Below are 22,056 nucleotides of genomic sequence, written 5' to 3' on the forward strand. Positions count from 1 at the left end.
TCCCAGTCTGATCAACTGTTGGGTATATTTCAAGGAAATGATGTTCTCATCTTACATCTATTGGGGAGGGGGAAAACATTTGAAGTCATGTGAAAAGTTTAAAAAGTTTATGAGAGACCTGGATGGAAAAAAAAAAAAAAGAAAAATTTCATCTGAAGAAACCTAAGGACTCACATGAATTATTCTCACTAAATGAAAAATTTCAGGAGGGCAATTACCAAGAATACAAGTAACACTACATGTTGCTGAAGATATGGGGCAAAAGGAATTCTCATACAGTGTTGGTGGGATTACTAATTGGTGCAAGCCCTCTGAAAAGCAGTATGGAGTTTCCTCAAAAATTTGGAATGGAGCCACCATATGACTCAGTTATTCCACTCCTCAGCACACATCCACAGGATTTTAAATCAGCATATTACAGAGACACAACCACATAGATGTTTATAGCAGCACAATTCACAACAGCAAAGCTATGAAACCAAACTAAATGTTCATCAACAAATGAATAAAGAAATTGTGGTATATATTTACAATGGAATAGTACTCGGTTATAAAGAAGAATGACTTTATGACATTTGCCAGTAAGTGAATGGGTCTGGAGACTTTCATGCTAACTGAAATAAGGCAATCTACCCCCCCCCCCAAAAAAAAAATAAAAAACACAATGGTTTCATGGATACATGGAAGCTAAACCACTATAATGGGAGGGATGTGAAGAACTGAAGTTCAGTAGATTAGACAAAGTGGAATAAAAGGAAGGGAGGGGGCATAGGAGTAGGAATGACAGTAGAATAAATCTAATATACTTTTCGTATGTACACACATGAAAATACCTAAGTGATTTCCACAATCAAGAATGGAGTCTTAATTAGAATAAGTTATATTCCATGATTGTATAATTCCATCAAAATGGATTATACTGCCATGTATAATTAAGAAGAACCAATAAAAATATATAAAAATTGTAGTCAGATATATCCTTGTCTGATCTTTTGCTACAAAAATACATTTCTTCTTTGGACAAGTTTCAAGTTTCTTAAAAAAGTGTCATCCATTGGACCTGTTCTTCCCCATTCTGACTTTCTCAATATCTAACTTTAAGTCACTCTTGCAACTCATTTTTGTGTGTGTATGTGCAGCAAGGGTGTACAGAATCCACACAAATGTACACAGATTTCCCCACCCTAAACCCATGGTTTTATGTGCTGCTCAGATAATCCTCATGTGCTCTTTGTCAACCTTTGTTGCTTCCCTCAGGTACTGTAAGCTTCCTCAATCTTCTTCAAAAAATTCCATTTCCACCCCCCGTGTTTCCATTGTTATCAAATGTACCTTGCAATGCACTTCTCTTGTATCATTGAATCCATGAGATATAAACTATATAATCTTTTTCCCTAGTTCACATCACCTGTAACATTTTTCCTTTTTTCATTTCAATTAAACTTATTTTAGGGCTGGGGAGATAGCTCAGTTGGTAGAGTGCTTGCCTTGCAAGGACAAGACCCTGGGTTCAATCCCCAGTACCACAAAAAAATAAAAAAATTAAATTTATTTTAACTGATACTTACAAAAAACATAAAGATTGTATATATTAAGGGGATAAATTGATGCATTGATGCATATATACATTGTGTTATCTTTTTTCCTCAAAAAATTTTCATTTATTTTTGGCAAAACTTCCAGAATGTTTTCTTCTGCTCTTTGAAATGTAGTTCATTACGGTTTTCTATAGTGACCCTACTGTGTAATTTTCCACCAGAACTTCTTGCTCCTATAGAAGTGAAACTTATTTTTCATTGATGAGTCTGTGATGGTTGAGTCCTATCCATTATAGTCTCCAATCATGGTAACTACAATTCCACTCTCAAATTCTAAAAGGTCAGTTCATTCAAATTGGACATACGAGTGAGATTATACGGTGCTTGTCTTTCTTTGTCTGACTTCTTCTATTTAACCTAATGATCTCCAGGTCCATGCAAGCTGTAGAAAATGAAAGGATCCCATTCCTTTTTATGGCCAAATAGTATTCCATTGTGTAAATACACTTCATTTCATTTATCCATTTATTAGCTGATGGACACTTAGAGTATTTCCATTTTGTAGCTACTATAAATTGTAATGCCATAAACAAGGGAGTACAGATGGCTCTTCAATATACAGATTTCCTTTATTTTGGATATATGATCAGCAGTGTGATTGCTGTATCATACGGTGACTTTTTTTTGAGCAGGATATCTGACAATAACTTTGAATCTGTTATATTTCTAAAGGATAGATTTGTTGGATTCAGTATTCTTGATTGGCAGGTTTTTCTTCAGTTCTATGAAAATCTCATGGCACTCAGTTCTGCCCTATATGTTTACCATTGAGAAGTTTGCCATTAGGTGAACTGGGACATCCTTATGTGTTATTTCCTTTTATTTCTGTTGATGCCTGAAAGTCTTTATCTTTCATCTTTGAGAGTTGTATTATAATACATAGAGATAAGAACCTGAGGCTTTCAGTCACAACTGCCCAACTTTTCACCCTCAAGCAGAGACTAAACTGTCTCCATATTGTGCTACCTGGCTTCAAGGAGGAATGAGGTGGGTAGTCCTGTGGCCACCAGTGCTGCAGTGCTACATCACACCCTGAAGACACAGCCTGACAAGGCAACACAGGACTGGGGAGGGACCAAGCCCCTCAGTGCTCTGAGCTGCCTACTGCTGAGGTGGACTCAAGATTGAAGACTCCAGCAACCATCACAGGTGATGCAGGCTCTTCTTGAGTCTGTCCCACCAGCACACAGGTCTTGCTCTATTACCTCTGTTCTACATTAGAGGCCTCTACTTCATACTCAGTGCTGTTCATGATCGTGGTGGACCTGGTACTGAGCTCTAAGACAGAGTCCTGTGCCTGCTCTGTGCCCCTGATCCTTAGAGAGTCTTGGTTTCCCCTCTTCTGCTAGAGATTGGAGGAGTGGTGGTACAGAAAGTCCCTTTGCTGCCCAACTAAACATAATTCCATGGTCTCAGTCTGAGGTTACTGGCATAGGAACAGAGTTGTTGTGCTCTGCCAAGCACGAGGCTTCCCTGTGGCACACCTAGTCCAGGTTTCAAGTCTAAGTTCTGGGCTTAATTCACTTTCTCTTGTCCAAGAAAGATGCATCTCTCTTCATGCTGGGCTGCTTGAGGTTGGGGAAAGGGCAACTCTTATCTTCCTCCCTCCTTCAATGTTTCTTTTGTTCATCATAGTACAAGCAGACACTCACCAGGTTCATTGTGTCTTAACAGGCCAGTGTGGTGTGTGAATGACTGTTAATGTGGTGTATTTGTGAGAGATAACTGAATAACCACATTGATCTGAGTTTTAAACTACATAATCTCTTACCATAATAAATATGCATTAATATTTTATGGCTTCCAAAATTGATCTGCCAGCACAGGGAAAAATTCATCTCCCAAGCATGAATTTATACAGATGTTGCTTTGAAAAAAAAATGTAGAGAGAATCTACTGTAGTAATGATGGGAGGAAAACCTGTGACTCAAGGCATTTCACTTACAGTTCTCTGGGGTTCTTGCTAATGAGCTGAGATTTATGTTGTATGAATCTGGAAAGGAGATGCAACTTTGTGGTAATCCTTAAATTCCCCTGTGATATGTTTAATTCCATCCCTGTACCCATACAGCTACTAATCCAGTGCAAAACTATCTCTGGTTATACATATATAAATACTCAGTCAACTGAGAAAAGCAAGTCCCATTCTTGTCTGTCTTTTGAAAAGAGGATATGTGTGGTAATTTATAGGTAACACTTTAAATAGTAAATTGCAGAGACAAAATTATGAAAATTATTTTAAGTAAAATGATTTAAAAAAAACTCTCTTGTGTCAAGTATGACTGAAGAAAAGGGATAGAACAACATCTGAATATTAGAAGAAAGAATTAAATAAATCCCATCATCCGCTGCTGTTTCAAGCACCCTGGGACCATGGGGAACTCTTAGTCTTCTGTGGGTCATCTGTCTCATATTTCCCCAGGATCAGAGACACACTTTTGGTCCTTTCCATTCTCTTAGCAGTGGAGAATTCACAGAGCATACCTGAGCAGATGACACCTGCATCTTCTTCATGTGCACAGATGTGCTGTCCCCAGCCCTGAGAAAGGCACTTCCACACTTGGTCCTCTTCTCCTGTGCATTTCAGCTCGTCCAGCCAGATAGGTCCTGATCCCTCCCCAAACTGTGCACAGCACACGGCATTAAGGGCCACTCCACAGCCCAGCTGTCTGCACACCATGTGGGCCTCCCTCAGGTTCCACTTGTCATCACAGACAGTGCCCCAGGAATGCTGGTGAAAGATCTCCACTCTGCCTGCACAGCGACTGTCCCCATCCACCAGGCGGAGCTGTAGGGTCTCTGAGGAGAGAAAATCATGTCAGTGGTTGTATTTATAGAGAGTGAGTTTTCTTACCCCATGGTGCTCCCTCCCCGCAGTTGAGCATCCACTTTCAGAATGCAGGACTTTCTGAGTAAGATGTGAAGTCACTAAACTGGGGCAGTAACTCAGTCTCTATTCCTACCAAACGAGTGGAAAAATAATTGCATTTAAAAAAACCATAAAATGGAATTGAACTCAACATAATCTAGTTAGTGGTGTGAGGTAGGAATTATTAGTAGTTACTACCAGAGTTGATCCTGTTTTTGGTAGAGTTCTGCATGGGAGGTGACAAAACGATTCTAGAAAGGTCAAGTTTTCTACCTCAAGTAGTTAAAAGTGTCTTTCTCTGAATGATTTCTGAAAGTGTAAATGTAGTGGGCCAGCATCTGTATTGATTTTGTATAAAGCAGACACACTTGTGTGCCAATGGCCTGTTAGGTAACAGCCATGAATCCATAGGAAATTATAACCATAATTTATGGTCATTAAGACTGAAAAATGAAGGAACCATGGTTTTCCTCAAAAGATTTCACTAATGACTCTAGGTTTCAGAGTTCAGATCGGATATATCATGTCAAAACTTGACCCACTTTAGGTAGATTGAGTAACTTCCTCAAAAAGGTAATGCTCAACCCCACTAGGAATCATAGAATGTTACTCCCCTGCCCCAAATAAATTGAATCTGTGCTTAGGCTTCCTTTAAGGAGTTTTAATTATTCACAAATACCAGTTTTTGGTGAAGAGTAAATAGCAAAAAAGAAGTGTCTTTGTTATGACTGTAGGAGTGAAAAGAGTCAGGGAAAAAAGGGAAAGTATTCTGAGAAGAGAAAGAAAGGAACTTTGGGAACTAATTAAGAAGTCGTGAGGAATCTAAATGACAGGAAGAAGCAGAAAGGCAGCCCAGAGAAAAGTATAAAGCAGTTTAAAACTTGAACTCCAGCTGTCTTGGTGAGGGAGGCAACCTGCAAACATAAGGGAGGCTGGAGAGCTCAGACTACCCACGTGGTGTTAGTAGACAGCAGTCTTACCTGTGGGAGAAACACATGGTTCTTACAAGCTATAGATCAAGTTCAGGGAATTGTTCTGAGGGGGACTCCTCCTGCACAAGGGAGCTTTAGGGAACAAATTCATCACAGTGTTCAGCAAGCTCTGAGCTCTCTTAAGAAGTGACCATTGATAGAGACTAAACTGCCCTGGGGTTTAGATAATACAGAGTAATCACAATTTGAGGTTCCTGGGTCACCCACCAGAGTGACTGGGTGGATGAAATTAGTCTCAGACAGGGAGAGTGTCTGTCACTAACAAGCTGAGAGGTTTGAGTGGCAGGGAATGATCTGGAGGTCTCATTGCTAAGTGGTCCCAGCCTTTGTGAAGAAGAGCAATTCCAGTCGCATGTGATTGCACGTAGGGACCAGTTCTGAGCGTTCAGAGACAAGTCTGACAATTCACAGAATTCCCATGTTACCTCTCCTTTGTGGAACTCAGTGGTTTGATTGCTTACACCATTTTCCACAGACATTCCAGGGATCCACCATGACTGGAACATTTGGATTGTCTCCATGAACCACAACTAGAGGCCTTTGGAGCAAGTGTTTGTCTACCAGTAGTTTGGTCCACAAACGCTGAAGGAAGAGTTGGTGAGATTTTGACTTTTGTTGTGCCTCCAGGTTTGCAAAGGAACTCCTCCAGTGTGATTGTGGCCTGTCTTGTTAACACTCCCTTAATCTCCTTGGCAGGAAATAAGTGGGGGAATGGTGCAGTCAACGTATTGCTCCCAATCCCACCCCATTTTGTGGAAAGAGAGAGGAACTACAATTGGTTTCTTTTACTGCCTACTAACCTTCATATACCTGGTAATTCAAATGTTAGATGACCTGGAAAGAGTCATACAAAGAAAATACTTCAGTTGGGAGTAATTTTCATGACATTTAAAAAATTTTATATCTTATGTTTTTTATTCAATTATTTTAAAATTTTGAAATGGAATCTTTTCTTTTCTTTTTTCTTTCTTATCTCTCCCCTCTCCACTTTCTTTTTTATGGTCTTGGAGATTGAACCCAGGGCCTCAAGAATGTCAGGGGAGCACTCCACCACTGAGTCACTTACCACCCCCCATTTTTTTTGTTTCTTCCTCCCTTTGCATTTTCCACCTGCAATCTTCACTTTTGAATGAATTTTTCTGTCATTTATTTTTGACATTTTAGTTCATTCTATATTTGCTCTTCCTCTTATCTATTGTTACTGTTATTTTAGTTGTTGTTGAGTGTAATTGATTTCTACAGCTGGTTTATTTTTATTTTGTTACTGCTGCTGGTGATCAAGCCAAGAACCTCCAACGTGTTGGGTGTGTGCTTTGACAATTGGTTACACATTCAGCAAGCTGAGAGAAGCTGCACCTTACTGTAACCATGACCTGGCCCTGCTCAAGCCTCCATGGATGTTTCAACTTAATAAAAAGGGAAAAGTCCACAATTGATGACCCAAGTAGGCATAATTCCTGCTCCTGGACATTCTCCAGTTTAGGAACACCAGAGATAAAGTATTTAATTGTGGAAAAAGTATCTTGGACTTTAGCACAGCTTGCTGCCATAACTCCTCAGACCAAACATTGAAGGAAATATTAGAAGAGTAAGCAAAGAGCAGTTGCCCTATAGACTGTATCTGCCACAACTTGCCTCAACTACCAGAAGAATCCCATTCATGTAAAACCTACAGAAAAAGAATGCCCCTAATGTTCTGATGCATGGAGTATCAAAAACCAGAAACCAGTCAAGGGTGTCACAGAGAAATGATCTACAAAATCCACTAGGAATTACTCTCAACACTAAACAGAACACCTACATTCCAGGGCATATCATGAAGAGAAGAGTGCAAACTAAGAAGAACCTCATATTTTTGGCATTTTAATGAACTATAATATAATGAAACTGGAAATCAACAGCAAGAGAAACTACATAAAAACATACATATTGAACAATACACTTTTGAATGAACAACAGGTCATCGAAAATATCAGAGACTAAATTTAATAAGTTCCTAGAATCAAATAAAAATGGAAATACAAAATATCAGAACTTGTGGGACATAGTGAAAGCAGTATGAAAAGATAGTTTTTTAACTCTGAGTATATTAAAAATAGATTTTAAATAGATAACTTAATATTCCACATCAAGGTCCTAGAAAAACAAGACCAAATGAAATCTAAATTGAATACAGGGAAAGAGATAATAAAGATCAGAACTGAAATGCATGAATAATACACAAAAAGAACAATACAAAGGATCAATGAAACAGTTTGTTATTTCAAAGATAATAAAATTGGCATACCCTTAGCAAAATTAGCCAAAAGGAATAGTGGGAAAATTGAAGCATATAAAATTAGAGATGGAAAAGGTGATTTTAAAACAGACAGCAGTGACATTCAGATGATCCCTAGAAAATATTTTGAAAAGTAATGTTCCAAATAATTGAGAAATGTACAAGTAGACAAATTCCTAGACACATACATCCTTACCAAAATTGAGTCATTATGATATAGAAAATCTAAATAGATCAACAAAAAACAATGAGATTAAAGGAGAAATTACTTCCCATCAATTCCTTACAACCAGAATTAAAAATTGGGAAGACTGCTACTCAGTGAGGTTGATAAGTAAGGGCATTCACCAACTAAGCAGTAAAAGAAACCCTAGAGATACAGAGTCTAAAACTTTGAACATAATATGAGAAATAATATGTCAGAGAAGCACCAGCTTGACTGGCCGTGGCTTCAGCCATGGCTGCTGAGGGGAGTGTGAAACACAGGCAGAGAGAGAGGAAACCATGGTGATTTAAAAAAAATTAAAAAATTGTCCTGGGGAAACCTGTGGAATAAAGAAGGAGGCTAATCTTAATGGACCCAGAGTGAGTGGGGGAAGTGGTTGAGTGAAAACCAAGCGAAATCACCCCAACCATGGGCACGTAGTTTGATGGGAATTGTAGTCGCTGGCACGTGGGGACCTTTTGTAAGTACTCTGAAGCAGTGAGCAGGGATAAAAGATCAGAACTCAAAAAGGAAGATTGCCAGAGAACCTAGAGTTTGCTATTATGATACCCAGAGTGTTCCTGAACCAGAGTGACTAAAATAGGTGGGAAGAAAATTGTGCCTGGAACATACAGGCTCCAGAATTCAAGGGGAGAAAGCTCTCTTTATTGCTGGTGCCCCATAAGAGCTATAGGGAGCATGTTAATAACAGCCACACAGCAGCATCTGGACAGCAGGGCTGTTACTCAGAAACTCATATTCACAGTGGTGAATGTGAAACCTATGGAAGTTTAGTCCTTTTACCCTAAATGTGAAATTTTTTTGAGGTCCCTGAGAACCAGACATCCAGTAGAGACCAGCATCTCCCCATCAACAGAACATATGGATCAAATCTCAAATACCCACTGGCAGAGTTCCAAAGTTCAGCCAAGACTAAACCCCAACTACAGGAACTTCCAGTTTAGAACCGTACCATACCCTTTACAGGAATACACAGTTTATCAGCACTCCCCAGTCTATCCCACCCTACAATGGAAGATAGAAAGCTGAGATCTACTACACCCACTCTTGGCTCCTAGCCACATGGCTGGCAGCTAGGTGAGGAACACAAGGACATTAGACTTAACAGCCTGCAGCCTTTGACCCAATGGTTGCAGAGCTCTAAAATAAATAGATCTGATGAAACTCCATCCCTGCCAATAGTTATGAAAACCTCAGTGAAAATAAGCCTTTTATTTCTCTTTTAAAATTTAAAAAAAATTTTTTTCTCTGTTACTCTCACTTTTTAAAATATTAACTTTTAAAAAACTTTGCAAATATAGTTTTATTATATTTTACTTTTTTTCTATTCTATGAGATGTGTCTGCATGTGGGTGTGCATGTTTGTGCGCGTGTGTGTGTGTGTGTGTGTGTATGTGAGTTCTGTGTGAATTGGTTAAAAATATATATAAATATTCATATAATTTTACTTTCATTTTAATTGTTTTCTTCTTTACCTGTTTATTATCTAGCCTTGATTTGACTTAGGTGGGGTATAATTATACATATGCATGGGTTTGAGTTCTTTTGATCTGACATTTGTTTTTGTCCTTCTGATTGCTACTTCTTAACTCTCTTTACCCACTAATAGCCAAATATTCCTGTTCCATCATCCTCTTTTTTTATTATTATTTAATTTTTTATTCTTCCTTTTTTACAGATGACATCTGCTAACTATCACTGTTTACCTTTTTAAAATATTTCAAACTTTCCTTTGCTTTCCTGCCCTATTTTCTCTCCTCTTATTTAACTACAATCCCACTATGTAACATAACTATGTAGTTCATGTAATTCCTACTCCATTCATGTTATTACTGTCATTATACAGTGAATGACACCGTTGACACCTGCTGCTGAATGCCTAATCTATGTCACAGTTTTCTATTGTTGCTAGCAATGTTAAATGCTGAACCTGCCATTCTTACATAGGTGACCATTATTGTTAACAGATGTCAGAGTAGACACCAGTCATTTATTTTAAGGTTGTACATCTGTTGCAGTCTTTAGCACTATTCCTGGCTCTCCCTTTCCTCTAAGAGGAGCTGGAAAGTAAACGGGAAACTTTAAGTTCACAGAAGAGAGACTATAGGGCTGAGCAATAATCAAAATTCATCAAATTAACAGCAAATCTCATCTACCACAAACTATAGCTCAATCTAAGCTTCCACAATACTTTAACAAATAGAATTGGGGAGACAAAAATTCCAAAACAACAACTAGTTCCCAAGAAGGAACAATCAGAGGGTGACCTCAGGTCCCAGACATCTACTCATATATCAAAAATGGAGAGAAGTACCAAAACAAAAAAGGTAACTATACATGAATGGACATGCATATAAAAGAATAAGAGGAATACATCTCGATTGATGCACAAGTCTAAAACCACTGAAAACATGAAGAAGCAGGCAAATAAATCTCTCCCCAAAATTCGAGTGCCCCCCCACAAATAATGTCACAGACATAGAAGTAGATGAAATTTCAGAAACAGACTATAAAAATCTGATTATTAAAATGTTCAGTGAACTAAAAGAAGATCTAAGGGATGAATTAAGAGCATAAATACAGGAGACAAAAGACCATTTTAATAAAGAAGAAGAGCTATTGAAAATAAAACAATCAGAACTCCCAGAAATGAAATGAATCAAATAAAAAAATACTTGACAATATCACCAACAGATTAGATTACACAGAAAATGGAACTTCAGATCTGGAAGACAGCACTTCAGGCCTTGAAGATGGAGTATATGAACTTAAATATTCAGTGTGCAATAAATAAAAAAAGACTATCATCTGAATATACAAGAACCGTGGGACAGCATTAAGAGAAGAAACCTGAAAGTCACTGAGATAAAAGAGAGCATGGAGATAGAGACTAGAGGCATTCTGAATATTTTCAACGAGGGAGTGGCAGAAAAATTTTCCCATACTGGAAATGAAGTAGACATCCATATACAGAAGACATATAGGACCCAAATAGACAAACTCAGAACAGAACTACTCCAAGATACATCATATTCAACATGTCTAAACATAGAAAATAAGGAAAGAATATTAAGTGCTGCAAGAGAAAAGCCAGATTGCATTTGAGGCAAACCAACAACTCACTTCTGAATTCTCAACTGAAAGCCTAAAATAGAGGAGAGGCTGGAATGAGATATTTCAAGCTCTAAAAGAAAACAATTGCCAGCCATGATTGCTGTATTTAGCAAAGCTCACTTTCAAAATCATTTGGGATATAAGAACTTTCCATGACAAGAATAAACTAGAATTCATGACCAATAAGGCAGCACTAAAGAATTCCCTCATACAGAGGAACCCCAAAACAAACCCAAAAGCTCCTCAAAGAATCTCAACAAAAGAAACCAACTAAATGAAAATCAAGACAGATTTAAATAAGGTAAACAAATCAACATGGCAGGAAACCAAAAACACATATTCATAATAACACTGAATATAAATGGTTTCTACACCCTAATTGAAATATAGAAATTAGATGATTGGATTAAAAAAACACGGTCCACATATATGCTGTTTACAAGAGACTCATCATAGGCAAAGACACCAACAAGCTGAGGTGAAATGATAGAAAATATTTCTTATAAATGGAGTCCAAAACCAAGCAGAAATAATTATTCTCATATCTGACACAGCAGATTTCAAGCAAAAATTAATCAAAAGGGACAAAGAAAGAGACAGAATCCACATAAACACATGGAGATTGAATAATACTCTTTTAAATTAAGAATGGATCAAGGAAAAATGAGAGAAGATACCAATAAATTTTTGGAATCTTACAGGTATTCAACATATGAAAATCTGGGGAACAGAATGAAAGCAGTTCTTAGAGGAAAATTTGAAAACCTGCATTAAAAAATAGATCCTGAATAAATAAGCTTATATTCTACCTTAAAGTCTTAGAAAATGAAGAACAAAGTAATTCACAAATCAGTACCAGTCAGGAAATGATTAAGATCAGAGTTGAAATTGATGAAATAGAGAATAAAAAAATAATACATAGAATCAGTGCAATGAAGAGTTGGTTCTTCAAAAAGATGAGATTGATAAATGCTTAGCCAAACTAACAAAAAGAAAGAGAAAAGAGACTCAAATAAACAAAATTATAATTGAACAAGGAAATGTCACCACAGACACTTCTGAAATCCAGAAGATCATTAGAAACTGTTTTGAAAATTTATATTCCAATAAACTGGAAATCTAGAAGACATGGTTAAATTTCTAAATATATATGAGTTGCCCAGATTGAGCCAGGAAGATAGAGATAAACTAAAAAGAACAATATAAGGCGATGAAATTGACACAACAATTAAAATCTTCCAACAAAGAAAAGCCCAGAGCCAGATGACTTCTCAGTTGAGTACTACCAGACCTGTTAAGAAGAACTAACTCCAGGATTTCTTAAATTGTTTCATGAAATTGAAAGAGGGAAACACTTCCTATTCTATGAAGGCAGTATAACCCTGATACCAAAACCAGACAAAGACATATCAAGGAAAGAAAAATACAGACCAATATACCTGATGAACATAGATGCAAAATTTTTTTAAATACTAGCAAATCACATTCAAAAGCACATGAAGAACATAAAACACTGTGGTCAAGTGGGTTTCATCCCAGGAATGCAAAATTGTTTCAACATACATGAATCAATAAATATAATTCACCACTTAAACATATTAATGACAGCAATCACATAATCAGCGCATTTAGATACAGAAAAAGCCACTGATAAAATCCAGTACACATTCATGTTACGAACACTGGAGAAGCTAGGGATCAAAGTAACTTACTTCAACATTGTAAAGTTGTAAATGACAAACCCAAAGTCAATTTTAAACTGAATGGAGAAAAACTGAAAACAGTTTATAAAATCAGGGAAAAGACAAGAATGTCCGCTCTCAACATGTCTATTCAATATCATTCTTGAATTCTAACCAGAATACTCAGGCAAGTGAAGGAAATTAAAGAGAAACAAATAGGAAAATAAGAAATCAGACAGGCTTTATCCTTTATCTAGAAGACCCAAAAGAATTCCACCAGAAGACTTCTAAAACAAATAAATTCAAAAATGTAGCAGGATACATGATCAATGTATTTTTTCTATACTTCAAAAGTGATTCTTCAGGAAACAAACAGGAAAACCATTCCATTCACAATAACCTTAAGAAGACGTACTTCAGACTCAATGTAGCCAAGGAAATGAAAGAACTCTACTATGAAAGTTAAGGAACACTGAAGAAATAAATTTAAGAAGACCTTAGAAGATAGACCTCCTATGGGGCAGAATTAATATTGCCAAAATGGCCATGGTAGCAAAAACAAAATTCACATTAAATGCAATCCTCTTCAAAATACTAGTTCTTCACAGAACTAGAAAAAATGTTCTAAAATTAATTTGGAAAAATGAGAGACCCAGAATAACCAAAGCAATTCTGAACAAGAAGAATGATGCTGAAGGCATCACATTACCTGATCTTAAATTATACTACAGAGCTACAGTAACAAAAATAAAAAGGTATTGCAATAAAAATAGACAAGAAGACCAATGGAAGAGAATATAGAATACTCACAGACAAACCCACATACTTATAGTCGTCTCATACTGGACAAAGGTATCAAGAATATATGTTGAAGAAAAGATAGACTTCTTAAAAAATGGTGCTGAAAAACTGAATATTCATATGTAGAAGAATTACTCTACACAAAAATCAAATAAAAATGGATCAAAAAGTTAGAAATTAGAGTAGGAAACTTAGCAACTGATAGAAGAAAACATAGATCAATACTTCATCATATTGGTGCAGGCATCGACTTCCTTATTAAAATCCCTAAAGTCAAGAAATAAAATGAAGAATCAATAATTGGTATGCTATCAAATTAAAAAGTTTCTGTACAGCAAATGAAATGATAAAGAAAGGGAAGAGAAAGCTTATGGAGTGGGAAAAAATCTTTACTGGCCACTCCTCTGATAGGAGATTAATATCCAGAATATATAAAGAACTAAAAAAATCAACACCATGAAACCAAATAACCCAATCAACAAATGGGCAAAAGAACTAAACACATTTCTCAAAAGAAGAATACAGATGGCCAAAAAATATATGAAAAAACGTTCAACATTTCTAGCATGCAGAAAAATGCAAATCAAACCACAGTAAGATTTAATCTCGATCAAGCCAGAATGGCAATTATAAAGAACACAATAATAATGAACACTGGAGATGTTGTGGGGGAAATGCTACACTTGCACATTGTTGGTGGGTCTGCCAACTAGTACAACTATTCTGGAAAGCAGTATGGAGATTGCTTGAAAAAAACTGGGAATGCAATGACCATATGACCCAGCAATCCCACTCCTAAATATTTATGTAAAGAACTCAAATAAGCATACTATAGCTACAGTCACTTCAATGTTTACAGCAGCACAATCCACAATAACCAAATTTTAGAATCAGCCCAGAAGCCCACAGAATAGAAGAATGGATTAAGAAAATGTGGTATATGTACACAATGGAGTTTTACTCAGCCATAAATAAAGAAGAATGAAATTATGGCATTTTCCAGTAAATGGATGGAAATGGAGAACTTCATGCTACATAAAACAAGCTATACTCAGAAAGTCAAGGGATGAATGTTTTCTCTCATATGTGGAAGCTACAGCAAAATAAGATAAAGAAGTGGGATTTGGACATTAAAATGACAAGAAAAGGATGAGTGGGTTAGAAGGAGGAGATAAAGAGGGAGGGAGAAGGGATGAGAAAGGGGAGGCAGTGCAGAATTCATTTAACAAAATCATGCTCTGTGTGTATATAAATATACCACAGGGTATTTCACCTTTGTGTGTGTTTGGAAAGCACCAATCAAGGATGATTAAAGGATGAGCGAGGGGAGGATCAGTGGAGTGCAGCAGGAATGGGGGAGAGATGGAGTTATAAAGTGGGGCTGAAATGGAGTAAATTAAATTTCATGCCTGCATGATTTTGTCAGGATGACCCCAACTACTATGCATAAGTAAATGCTCAATCAACTTGGCCTCATTTCAGGGATAGAATGTAGTTTAATATATGCAAATCACTAAATGCTTATAAATAGAATCAAGAAAAAAATTATACATTTAAAGTCTTTTATAAAATTCCAGATTCAAGTGTAAACTAGGAATATAAGTATCATATCAATATAATATATAAGGATCATATTACTATATGACAAATCCATTGCCAATATAATATAGAATTGGAAAAAATTGAAAGAATTCCCTATTAAATCAGGAAGAAGTCAAGGGTGTCCACTTTCACCACTCTTATTCTATAGGGTACTAGAAATTCTATCCAGAATAATCAAGCAAAAGAAAGAAGTAAAAGGAGCACAAATAGGACAGGAGGAAAGCAAATAACCCCTGTTTGCAGAAGATATGGTTTTATACCTAGAAAAGGTAGCCTTCTTAAAAAGTGGTGCTGGAAAACTCAATATCCATATGTAGAATTTCTCTGCATAAAAATCAAATCAAAGTGGATCAAAAAGTTAGGAATTATATCTCTGTGACCATTCTGTGGTCACAGTGGCACAGGCCTTTAATCTCAGGTACTTGGGAGACTGAGGCAGGAGGATCACAACTTCAAGACCACTGTGGGAAAATTAGTGAGATCCATCTCAAAATAAAAAATAAAAAGGGTTGTGGATGTAGCTCAGTAGTCAAGTGCCCCTGAGTTCAGTACCCAAAACCCAAAAAAGAAAATGAAAAAAGAAAAGCGTAAAGATTCAACCAAGAGTCTTTTAGAAATAAACAAATTCAGTAAGTAACAGGACACAAAATCAACATATAAATATCAGTTGCTTTATTTTATGCCAATAATGAACTTGCTGAGAAAGAAATAAGGAAAACAACATAATTAATAATAAACTTTAAAAATATCTAGAAATAAAAAACCAAGCTGGTAAAGAACCTCTACAATGCAAATTGCAAAACGCTGAAGAAAGCAATCTGAGAATACACTAGAGGATGGAAAGACCTCCATCTTCATGGATTGGCAAAAGTAATATTGTTGAAATGACCATACTACCAAAAGCAATCTACAGATTCAGGGTAATTCCCATCAAAATATTGATACATTCCTTTTTCCCCACACTTTTATTGGTGTGTTATAGTTCTACATATTAATGGGATTTGTTGTTACATATTTGTATATGCACAAAATATAACAACATAATTTGATGACTATCACTCTCCAGCATTTCTTCTTTTCCTCCATGCCTTCCATTTTTGGTCCATTTCCTTTACTGATCTCCCTTTGATTCTTAGGAGATCCACCTCCACCTTTGTTCCTTTTTCCTCTCTAACTTGACAGAAAAGATATGACCCTTAACCTTCTGAACTTGACTTATTTCACTTAACATGACAGATTGATGTATTATTTACAGAACTATAAGAAACATTCTAAAATTCATACAGAAGCACAAATGTCCCCAAATAGCCAGGTTAGTTCTGAACAAAAAGGTAATGCTGGAGGCATCATAATGCCTGACTTCAAAACATACCCAAGATCCACAGTAACAAAACCACCATGGGGCTGACACAAAAACAGACACAGAAGCCAAAGGAATAGAATAGAGAATCCACAAATAAACCAACTCACCAAAAGACATCTGATTTTTTTCACAAAGAAACCAAAAACGTACACTGGAGAAAAGGCAGCCTCTTCAACAGATGATGCTGGGAAAATTGGATATCCATGTGTGAAAATTTAAAATAGATTCCTTTCTATTGTATGCACAAAAATCAACTCAAAATGAATCAAAGGCCTTAATGTAAGACTGAAAATTTGAAATTACTAGAAGATAACAAAGGGGAAACACTTCAGGATATTAGCACAGGCAACAATTTCCAGAATAGGGTTCTTAGAGCTCAGGAAAAAAGAAAAAAATAACAAATAATGGTTGCTTCCCTCACTACACAGAAACTTTTAACTTGATGACATCAGTGTTTCCTCTGTAGTGAAGAAAACAATTGTCAGAATGAAGAGATAAGCTATGGACTTGGAGAAAATCTTTTCCAGCCATTAATCTGATGGAGGATTAGTATCCAGGATATATAAATAGGTCAAAATATTAACAACAAAAGATTCAACTATCCAACCAGTAAATGGGAAAATGATCTGAAAAGAACCTTCAAAATGAATAATGGCCAATAAATATATGAAAAAATGTTCAATGACTTTAGCCTTCAAGAAAATAAATGCGAATCAGAACTTTAATGAGATTACAGCCCTCCTCATTCATAATGGTTATTTCAACAAAACACAAAATAACAAATGCTGGCAAAGATGTGGTAAGAAAGAAGCCCTTTTACACTGTTGGGTAGACTGTCAATTAGTTGGTCACAATGGAGAGAAAAACGGAGGTCCTAAAAAAACTAAAAATAGAACTATAACACCATCCAGCTATATGTACCTCTCTTGGGTATAAACCTGAAGGAAATGAAGTCAGCATAGAAAATATACCTGCATGCTCATGTTCATTGTGACACTATACATGATAGCCAAGTTAGGAGATCAGCCTAAGTGCCTATAACCAATGAATAAATAAAGAATATTCATATGAATATGCATATGTGTATATATGTATACCCTCTTTTATTTATTCATATGTATTTATATATAATATAATTAAAATATACATTTACATTATATATTTTATATATTCATATTAAATATTTATATATTTATACATTAATATTTCTTTGTTCATGTATATTATTCATGTGCATATATACACATATACATATACTATACTGTAGTATACTACATATGCTATATATATATGTGTGTGTGTATGTACACACATAAAGAAATGGAGTATTTATTTAGCCATAATGAATAACAAAATCATATAATTTGTAGGAAAGTGGATAGAACTGGAGACATCAAGTTGAATGAAATAAATCAAATATAAGAAAGACTGGTATCATATATTTTCTCTTGTACATGAAAATAAAAGAAGAAGGAAGAGGAGGAGGGGAGGAATAGGAGGAAGAGGAGAAGAAGAAGAAGACAAAGATTTGAAAGAAGAATAGGAATCATTAGGAAATTGGAAATGGGAAGAGGAAAGATACGAGGGTAGGCAGTGAAAGGCAAGAGAGGGCATTAGGGAGGATGAATATGGTCATAGTATAATACAGGCATGTCTGGAAAGTCACAAATGCATTAAATTGTATAATTAATTGAGTTAATAATAGTGATGATGATAATAAAACAAAAAGAAAGTTGTGTTCTTGGTTCTCTGGGGCAAAATGTATCATATGTTCCTAATCCTACATAAGAGTCGAGATATGCTATATTCAAGCACTGGGCCCTGCCCAGAATATTTGGGTAGAATCTTTCTATTATTGTTGGTTTAAACACTAATCAGTGCCTAAGAAAGCTTGCAGTGGGATAAGAGGGATTCTAAAAGAATGTGGTAAGGAGGGACATGGAAAGGTGAAGCTGACCACTTTCCTCATCTCCTGTCTTTAGGTGAGGATCTAAACAGAGTGACTCTGATGGTAAGGAATGTACTAACATACTGGCAGAGGAAATGCACCTGTGCAGTGGGCATGCAACCTTCCTATATACTTCCCCTGATTGTAGGCATGGTGTGACCCTCCACTGTATCCCAGCTCACCTCTACAGAGGACTGAGTAAGTAATAAAATACCCAAATCTCTCCTTTAAATTCTTTGAGTTTTTTCTTTGGGATTGGTTAAAAAAAAAAAAAAAAAAAGAATATGCTTAGAACCTTTGCAGTCCCGGGGTTGAAGAATTATTATTCTCTTTATTTTGTACACATGAGTAGAGATGTAAAGGAAGTGTTATGTTTGAAGCTTAAACATCCCCCAGAGGCCTATATGCTGAAGGCTAGTTCACCAGCCATTGGCACTTTTGGGAGGTAGTGGACTTTTAGCCTATAACCACGTGGTGAGCAGTTTCCTGTACTGCAGGCTCTTGTGTACTTCTTGCCACAAACCCCAAGGCAACAAGGACAAGCAACCATCAAGTGAAACCTCTATAACCATGAGTCATAATAAACTTCTCCTCTTTTTAAGTTGATTCTTTCAGATATCTTATCACCACAATGGAAACATAACAAGGAAGGTTAGGTAGCATCCATGAATTGAACTTTAAGCAAATGATAAAGCAGAGGATAGAAGTTAGAATTTCTGCTTTCATGAAGAAATGAAGGAGACTTCACAGAAGATCGGTGCACCTACTAGGTAAAACTAAAAAAAAATTTGAAAATTGTAAAAAAGAATCTTTAAAGGCAGACATTTGTGGACACAATATGGACTAAATACAGTAAAAATCCAAAGACTACAGATCATTTCAGCATATACCCAAGACTTTATGGCACTTTTTACTTTAAAATAATTTCCCAGAATCTGATCTTTAGCAGCTGGGACTACCATTGAGCCAGAGCAGCCAGGCAAATTCTGGCAATTACATGGAGCTAGATTGATGAAATTACAGACTTGAGAGCCACCGTCACATTACAGTTTTCTCCTGAAATGTTTGCCCAATTTGGAAGCTGTGAAGAACAGGAGGCCAAAACAACTACATCCAACACCTTGGAAAGCAGACTGGGTATTCCCTTATTCCCTTGAATGCTGAGCAACCAGATCATTAAAACTTTCCATTGAAATCCCTGAGACCCTGTGTCACAGGCCCAGAGACAAATCAGAGGCTGAATGATCTCTGCAACCTGTAAACAAGATGTACTCCAGCTCAGCTCCAGGTTGCATTTGGGTGTTTTGGTAATCAGCATTGTCTTCATTTTCTAGTAGATGAATCGTTTTAGGTCCAGAAAAGGTGCCTGGAGTAACTCATTATTTCATATAAAATTTCCAGTATTCAGTAAAAAATTGCATTGTATGTAACTATGGGGAGGGAGGAAGAGAAGGGAAGGGAAATATTGGGAAATGATATTGGACATATTAAATTTTTATATTTTATTCATGTACAAATATGTAACACCAAATCCCACCATTATGTACAATTATGATGCACCAACAAAATGAAAAGATTTACTCCCACTCACAATTTTAGAAGTTTCAGTTAGTGTTTTGTTGACCTAATTGTTTTGGGTGAAATAGCATCTCATGGTAGAAGAAAAGGGCACAACAAATTCCTCACCTTATAGCTTGGAAGAGAGTGTTAAGAGGAGGACAGGATTCTACAATCTCTATCAAGAGCAGCCCCCTAATGACTTAGTGGCTTCCTACTAGCCCCTAACTCCTAAGGGCTCTATCACCTCCCAACAGAGCCATGTCGGAGATGAAGCCTTTACCATAAAGTCCTTTTGAGACATTTTAAAGATCCAAACTGTAGCAGCCATCACATTTTTTGAAGAGTCTACAAAGTAGCAATTTTACCAATGATCATTGTGTTTAGAATTAACATACTTAATGCACTTCTATGGAAATACTGTAGAACCAAAATAGCAGAAATTAAAAGAAACAAAATCCACAAATTTTGCAGTGTATCTTGCACCATATAGAATTATACTCAGTGTTTTGTATCATAAATTAGAAAAAAAAAAGGAGACTTGTCAATGCTTCAGTCAAAGAAGAAAGCACCCAGGTTTAGACCATGCAAAATATGACTCTTAGTGGCCTAGGAGACTTGGAGTATTGGGCCTATAAATGACAGAAGATATGTGTTTGGTACAGGACAGTAAAAGATGTCTTTGGTGGTTACTTGTGTAGTGACAGAAAGATGGTTGGTTCACAGTCAGGTTGTGGGGCTGTTTTATTTCTCAGCAAAAAAGTACTATGTCTCTTTGATTTCGTAGCATAAAACCACTCCCAGTTTCACTTTTGCTTCAAAGAACCATCTTTTAGTGTGGGGATGTCTCCATTAAATATGGCATTTGGTCACTTAGAAATCCACAAAGACTGAACTATGGTTCTTAAAGACCAAACTTGCTCTTTAGCTTTCAAAGCAGAGGTGGTTGCATGATCTTTCCATCAAGAAAAAAAAGGGCAAAAAGTGTGGACACTAAATGCTGAGAAATGGCCGTAATAGCCTCTGATTAGGGCATGATGAAAATGCAGGAGAAAGGGAGGCTTCAAAGAGGTATGAATAAACTTTCTGCTCAGGTCTGATATTTATGTATTTAGAAGCAATGTTGAAAGACCACTTCATGTTTTATTCAAAAACAAAGAACTTTTCAGAGTTTTCCATGTTGCTAAAATGCTGGTATTTGTTGAGAATATAAATCACAAGAAAATGATGCTGTTAACTTTGGTATGGCTTTCTGCTGGTGGAAAGAAACACAGCAAACAGTTTTAAGTCATTTGAGAAGTTTACGAAGAACCTATGAGATTGACATGTGAGATTTAGTTTATATTGACATGTGATATATAGTTTATATTGACATGTGATATATAGCTAACATTGAGCCAAGGGAGGAGGAAATGTGCAGTGACCTGGACAAAGAAAGAGAAATTACTGCCTACAGAGGACTACTGATTTGTATGAACCAATCTAACCTACAGGCAAAAAGATTTTAGTCATATGCATTTCCATTTCATCTCTTTCTATATCAATGCACTTTGACCTTAGGCAAAAGTTTTAATGATATTTCCTTTTATTATTATTATTATTATTTTATTTAGCTTTTAATTTTTTACAGACTGCATTTTGATTCATTGTACACAAATGGGGTACATAATTTCGTTTCTATGGTTGTACACAATGTAGAATCATACCATTTGTGTAATCATACATGTACATAGGGTAATGATGTCTGTCTCATTTCGCCATTTTTCATACCCCCTCCCTCTCATTTCCTTCTACGTATTTTAAAGTTCCCCCATTATTCTCTCATTCCCCACCCCTCCCCCATTATATATCATTCTCCACTTATCAGGGAAAACATTCAGCCTTTGGTTTTTTGGACTTGGCTTATTTCACTTAGCACGATATTCTCCAATACCATGCATTTATTTGCAAATGCCATAATATTATTTTTCTTTATGGCTGAATAGTATTCCATTGTGTAAAATTCCACTTGTCTCCACCCTCCCAA

General features: G+C 36.3%; 1 pseudogene; it reads right to left on the reverse strand.

Moving 5' to 3' along the window:
- LOC124982752 (antigen WC1.1-like) overlaps positions 1–22,056 on the reverse strand; it is a 99,006-nt pseudogene that overhangs the window by 16,144 nt on the left and 60,806 nt on the right.

This window comes from Sciurus carolinensis, chromosome 4 (assembly GCF_902686445.1).
Source record: "Sciurus carolinensis chromosome 4, mSciCar1.2, whole genome shotgun sequence".
Taxonomy (NCBI): domain Eukaryota; kingdom Metazoa; phylum Chordata; class Mammalia; order Rodentia; family Sciuridae; genus Sciurus; species Sciurus carolinensis.